Consider the following 6,573-nt stretch of genomic DNA (forward strand, 5'->3'; position numbering starts at 1 on the left):
ACCCCTTGAACTTTTCAACAGCGTTGTCTTGGCTGTGTGCTTAGGGTCGTTGTCCTGTTGAAAGGTGAACCTTCGCCCCAGTCTGAGGTCCTGCTTTGGAGCAGTTTTTCATCAAGGATCTTTCTGTACTTTGCTCCTTTCATCTTTTCCCTCGATCCTGACTAGTCTCTCATCAAGGATCTCTCTGTTCATCGTTGTCCCGATTGCAGACTAGTCTACCAGGCCCTGCTGCTGATATCGCTGCAGCATGATGCTGCCACCACCATGCTTCACTGTAGGGATAGTGCAAGATTTCCTCCAGACGTGACGCTTGGCATTCAGGCCAAAGAGTTAAATCTTGGTTTCATCAAACCAGAGAATCTTGTTTCTCATGGTCTGAGAGAGTTTAGGTGCCTTTTGGCAAACTCCAGCGGGCTGTCATGTGCCTTTTACTGAGGAGTGGCTTCCGTCTGGCCACTCTACCATAAAGGCCTGATTGGTGGAGTGCTGCAGAGATGGTTGTTCTTCTGGAAGGTTCTCCCATCTCCACAGAGGAATTCTAGAGCTCTGTCAGAGTGACCATCGGGTTCTTGGTCACCTCCTGACCAAGGCCCTTCTCCCCCGATTGCTCAGATTGGCTGGGCGGTCAGCTCTAGAAAGAGTGTTGGTGGTTCCAAACTTCTTCCATTTAAGAATGATGGAGGCCACTGTGTTCTTGGGGACCTTCAATGCTGCAGAAATGTTTTGGTACCCTTCCCCAGATCTGTACCTCGACACAATCCTGTCTCGGAGCTCTATGGACAATTCCTTCGACCTCATGGCTTGGTTTTGCTCTGACGTGCACTGTCAACTGTGGGACCTTATATAGACAGGTGTGTGCCTTTCCAAATCATATCCAATCAATTGAATTTACCACAGGTGGAGTCCAATCAAGTTGTAGAAACATCTCAAGGTTGATCAATGGAAACAGGATGCACCTGAGCTCAATTTCGAGTCTCATAGCAAAGGGTCTGAATACTTTTGTATTTTTTTAACATATTGCCAAAATTTCTAAAAACCTGTTTTCACTTTGTCATTATGGGGTATTTTTGTGTAGATTTTAGAATAAGACTGGAACGTAACATAATGTGGAAAAGTCAAGGGGTCTGAATACTTTCCAGAAGAACAATACCTTCAGAAAGTATTCACACATAACTTTTTCCACATTTTGTTGTGTTACAAAGTGGGATTAAAATGGATTTAATTGTAATTTTTTTTGTCAACAACCTACACAAAACACTGTGTAATGTCAAAGCTGAAGAAAAAATAAAACACTAATATATATTGATTACATAAGTATTCAAACACCTGAGTCAATACATGTTAGAATCACCTTTGGCAGCAATTACAGCTGTGAGTCTTTCTGGGTAAGTCTCTAAGAACTTTCCACACCTGGATTGTGCAACATTTGCTCATTATTCTTTTCAAAATTCTTCAACCTCTGTCAAATGGGTTGTTGATCATTGCTAGACAACCATTTTCAGGTCTTGCCATAGATTTTCAAGCAGATTTAAGTCAAAACTGTAACTCAGCCCCTCAGGAATATTCACTGTCTTCTTGGTAAGCAGCTCCAGTGTAGATTTGGCCTTGTGTTTTAGGTTATTGTCCTGCTAAAAGGTGAATTAATCTCCCAGTGTCTGGTGGAAAGCAAACTGAACCAGGTTTTCCTCTAGGATTTTGCCTGTTCTTAGGTCCATTCCATTAATTTTTTATCCTGAAAAAACTCCCTCAGTCCTTAACGATTACAAGCATACCCATAACATGATGCAGCCACCACTATGCTTGAGAATATGGAGAGAGTGCTACTCAGTAATATGTTGTATTGGATTTTCCCCAAACATAACACTTTGTATTCAAGACAAGCCACATTTCTTGCAGTATTACTTTAGTGACTTGTTGCAAACAGGATGCATGTTTTGGACAGGCTTCTTTCTTTTTCAGTCTGTCAATTAGGTTAGTATTGTGGAGTAACTACAATGTTGTTGATCCATCCTCAGTTTTCTCCTATCACAGCCATTAACCTCTGAAATCTCTGAGCGGTTTCCTTCCTCTCTGGCAACTGAGTTAGGAAGAACGCCTGTATCTTTGTAGTGACTGTGTGTATTGATACACCATCCAAAGTGTAATTAATAACTTCACCATGCTCAAAGGGATATTCAATGTCTTTTTTCCCCCATCTGCCAATAGGCACCCTTTTTTTGCGAGGCATTGGATAACCTCCCTGGTCTTTGTGGTTGAATCTGTGATTAACATTCACTGCTTGACTGAGGGACCTTACAGATCATTGTATGTGTGGGGTACGGAGATGAGGTAGTCATTCAAAAATCGTGTTAAACACTATTATTGCACACAGGGTGAGTCCATGCAATGTATTATGTGACTTGTTAAGCACATTTTTTACTCCTGAACTTATTTAGGCTAGCCATAACAAAGGGGTTGAATACTTATTGACTCAAGACATTTCAGGTTTTCATTTTTAATTAATTAGTAAACATTTCTAAAAACATAATTCCACTTTGACATCATGGGGTATTGTGTGTTGGCCAGTGACAACAAATCTCAATGTATTCCATTTTAAATTCAGGCTGTAACACAACAACATTTGGAAAAAGTCAAGGGTGGTGAATACTTTCTGAAGGCACCGTATGAGGCTAGGTCTCAACCCCCCAGGGAAAAAATTACATTTGAGAGAACCAATCAATGCGTCCTCCTGTCCAGACCAGTGAGTCACAGCTCTACACTCTTAGAATTAGTAGTGACTTGAGGAACCCTGGAGATCCTCAAGGAACCTCTGGAGTTCCTCAAGGAACCATTGCTAGTCGATGGTTCATATTTGCACCTTTGGTTAGTTTAGGTTTTGGAGGAACCTTTAAGGTTCAACGTAGCATCGGGTTCCTGGAGGAACCCTGGAGTGGAGGCGTGGCTTAGTAGGGGTGTGTCTTTAAATTCGACATTTTGTAGTTTTAATGAGGCTGACAGAGGTGTATGAGTTGCTCAAGAGCCTATGCAAATCCCGAAGTTGGAATAGTTATTTTATTAATATTATATTTGAATAGTTACACTGAACAAAAATATAAATGCAACATGCAACAATTTCAAAGATTTTACTGAGTTACAGTTCATATAAGGAAATATGTAAACTGAAATAAATTCATTAGGCCTAATCTATGGATTTCACATGACTGGGCAGGGTGCAGCCATGGTGCAGCCCCACCCACTGGGGAGCCAGGCCCAGCCAATCAGAAGTATTTCTGTCTGTAATAAAGCCCTTTTGTGGGGAAAAGGCCCAGCCAATCAGAATAAGTTTTTCCCACAAAAGGGCTTTATTACAGACAGAAATACTCCTCAGCATCTGTGTAATGATCATGCTGTTTAATCAGCTTCTTGATATGCCACACCTGTCAGGTGGATGGATTATCTTTGCAAAGGAGAATTGCTCACTAACAGGGATTTAAACAAATTTGTGCACAACATTTGTAGTAAGTATGTGTACACCCCTTCAAATTAGTGGATTAGTCTATTTCAGCCACACCCGTTGCTGACAGATGTATAAAATCGAGCACACAGCCATGTAATCTCCATAGACACACATTGGCAGTAGAATGGCCCATACTGAAGAGCTCAGTGATTTTCAACGTGGCACTGTCATAGGATGCCACTGTTCCAACAAGTCAGTTCGTCAAATGTCTGCCCTGCTAGAGCTGCCCGGTCAACTGTAAGTGATGTTATTGTGAAGTGGAAACGTCTAGGAGCAACAACGGCTCAGCCGCTAAGTGATAGGCCACACAAGCTCACAGAATGGGACCGCTGAGTACTGATGCATAGCGTGTAAAAATCGTCTGTCCTCGGTTGCAGCACTCACTACTGAGTTCCAAACTGCCTTTGGAAACAATGTCAGCACAAGAACTGTTCATCGGGATCTTCATGAAATGGGTTTCCATGGCAGAGGAGCCGCACACAAGCCTAAGATCACCATGCGCAATGCCATGTGTCGGCTGGAGTGGTGTAAAGCTTGCTGCCATTGGACTCTGGAGCATTGGAAACGTGTTCTCTGGAGTGATGAATCATGCTTCACCATCTGGCAGTCCGACGGAGGAATCTGCATAATGCCAACTGTAAAGTTTGGTGGAATAATGGTCTGGGGCTGTTTTTCATGGTTCGGGCTAGGCTCCTTAGTTCCAGTGAAGGGAAATGTTAACGCTCCAGCATACAATTCCATTGTAGACGACTCTGTGCTTCCAAATTTGTGGCAACAGTTTGGGGAAGGCCCTTTTCTGTTTCAGCATGACAATGCCCCCATGCACAAAGCGAGGTCCATACAGAAATGGTTTGTCGAGATCGGTGTGAAAGAACTTGACTGGCCTGCACAGAGCCCTGACCTCAACCCCATCGAACACCTTTGGGTTGAATTGGAACGCCGACTGCGAGCCAGGCCTATTCGCCCAACATTAGTGCCCGACCTCACTAATGCTCTTGTGGCTGAATGGAAGCAAGTACCTGCATTTATTGTTCCAACATCTAGTGGAAAGCCTTCCCACATCCATATTAATGCCCTTGATTTTGGAATGAGATGTTCGAGCAAGCATACTTTTGCCATGTGGTGTATATCTTCTCAAAGAAACTACCGGTAGATTGAAACTTGGCATCATATTTCTGCTCATGCTGACAACTTATAACCACCCCGAGCCTTCAGCTAATCAGCAGCCGCCACTGGTTTGAACCTTTACATTGGAGTCATTTAGGAAACGCTCTTATCCAGAACGACTTACAGTAGGTAGTGAGTGCATGCATTTTTGTCCTGGTCCCCTGTGGGAATCAAACTCAGAACCCTAGCATTGCAAGAGCCATGCTCTACCAACTGAGCCACATGGGACCTATCACATTTTAGGAACACAGGGGTTCCTCGAATACCCTTTTCAGAGAGGTTCCTGAGGAACCTTTTTCAACTGGAAAGGTTCCGCCGGTGTGGCAACCCAAAAGGTTCTTCCAGGTACCTTTCCTTCTAAGAGTGTACCACCTGTGTCGCGGCAGCCAGGCTACGTAAATTGATGCTTGACAGGTTTGATTTATGGATATATGATATATCATACTGGTACTTTAATAACATTCTCCTCTGCTGCTCTTGTGTCCCAATAGGTGGGGATCATGATGCCTACTACAACAACGCCATCTTGCCCATCATATTTGGCATCATCTGTTTCCTGGGCATTATGGGTAACTGCATGGTCATCTACACCATCCTGAAGAAGACCAAGTGCCGCGCCACAGACCGTCCCCCGACATCTTCATTTTCAATCTCTCCATCGTCGACCTCCTCTTCCTCCTCGGGATGCCCTTCCTCATCCACCAGTTGATGGGCAACGGTTGCGTGGTGCTTCGGCGCCACTATGTGCACTGTCATCACCGCGCTGGACTCCAACAGCCAGATAGTGAGCACCTACATCCTCACGGTCATGACTCTGGACCGCTTACCTGGCCACGGTCCACCCCATCCGCTTCAACTACATTCGGACGCCATGCGTGGCAACCAGGAGTTATCGGTCTAGTATGGACGCTGTCGTTGCTGACCATCATCCCGGTGTGGATGTACGCGGCCTCATGCCTCTGCCTGGCGACCTTGTGGGCTGTGCCCTGCTTCTTCCCAATCCGGCCACTGACATCTACTGGTTCACTCTCTACCAGTTTGTCTGGCTTTCGCCCTGCCTCTCCTCATCATGTGCGTGGTCTTTTCAAGATCCTCCAGCACATGGCCACCAGTGTGGCCCCCTTGCCCCCCAGGAGCCTGAGGGTGCGCACCAAGAAAGTAACCCGTATGGCGGTGGCCATCTGCCTGGCTTTCTTCATCTGCTGGGCCCCTTACTACATCCTCCAGCTGGTTCACGTTGGAGTCCAGAACCCCAGCCGAGCCTTCTCCTATGCCTACAACATAGCCATTAGCATGGGCTACATTAACAGCTGCATCAACCCGTTCCTCTACATTGTGTTGGAGTAGGAGACCTTCAAGAGGCAGCTCATCGTGGCCATGCGGCCGGTCCACAGGAAGTTCCGGGTCAAACCCACTAGCACCACAGAGGGGTAGTGTTAGTCTGAGATTGGCCCTGAGAGACCCCAGCAGGATCAGAGCTCAGGAGCTGCTGCCTGCCAATATGGCCGCCCACTGAGGCCCGTTTTAGACACATTTTGTTTGTTGAACCCCTTTATTTAACAAGACCCCTTTTCCAAGGGAGACTTGGTATGGCCAGTGGAAGATGGTATGAGAGCAGTGTATGGATCAGGGTACAATAATGGTGTATAGGAAGAACTGTGTATTGGATCACTGAATTTGAACAGTGTAAAGGCAGGAACAGTGTATTGAATCAATGTACAGGGTAGGGGTTGCAAAAATCCAGAAAACCGGTTGAAAGATTGCCAGAATCAGGAAGTAATAAGCAGGAAATCCGAAATCCTCCAACCAGGATTTCTGGAAACCTTGGAATTTTTGGGAAAGTTGCGGGATTTTGCAACCCTTGTACAGTCAGTGACATTGTATTGGATCACTGTATGGGAGCAATGATG

At 45.2% G+C, this 6,573-nt stretch overlaps 1 pseudogene; it reads left to right on the forward strand.

Moving 5' to 3' along the window:
• The first annotated feature begins 5,154 nt into the window (after nt 1-5,154).
• On the forward strand, nt 5,155-6,179 carry LOC123489008 (annotated as a pseudogene).
• Nucleotides 6,180-6,573: the final 394 nt, after the last annotated feature.

This window comes from Coregonus clupeaformis, unplaced genomic scaffold (assembly GCF_020615455.1).
Source record: "Coregonus clupeaformis isolate EN_2021a unplaced genomic scaffold, ASM2061545v1 scaf2677, whole genome shotgun sequence".
NCBI lineage: Eukaryota > Metazoa > Chordata > Actinopteri > Salmoniformes > Salmonidae > Coregonus > Coregonus clupeaformis.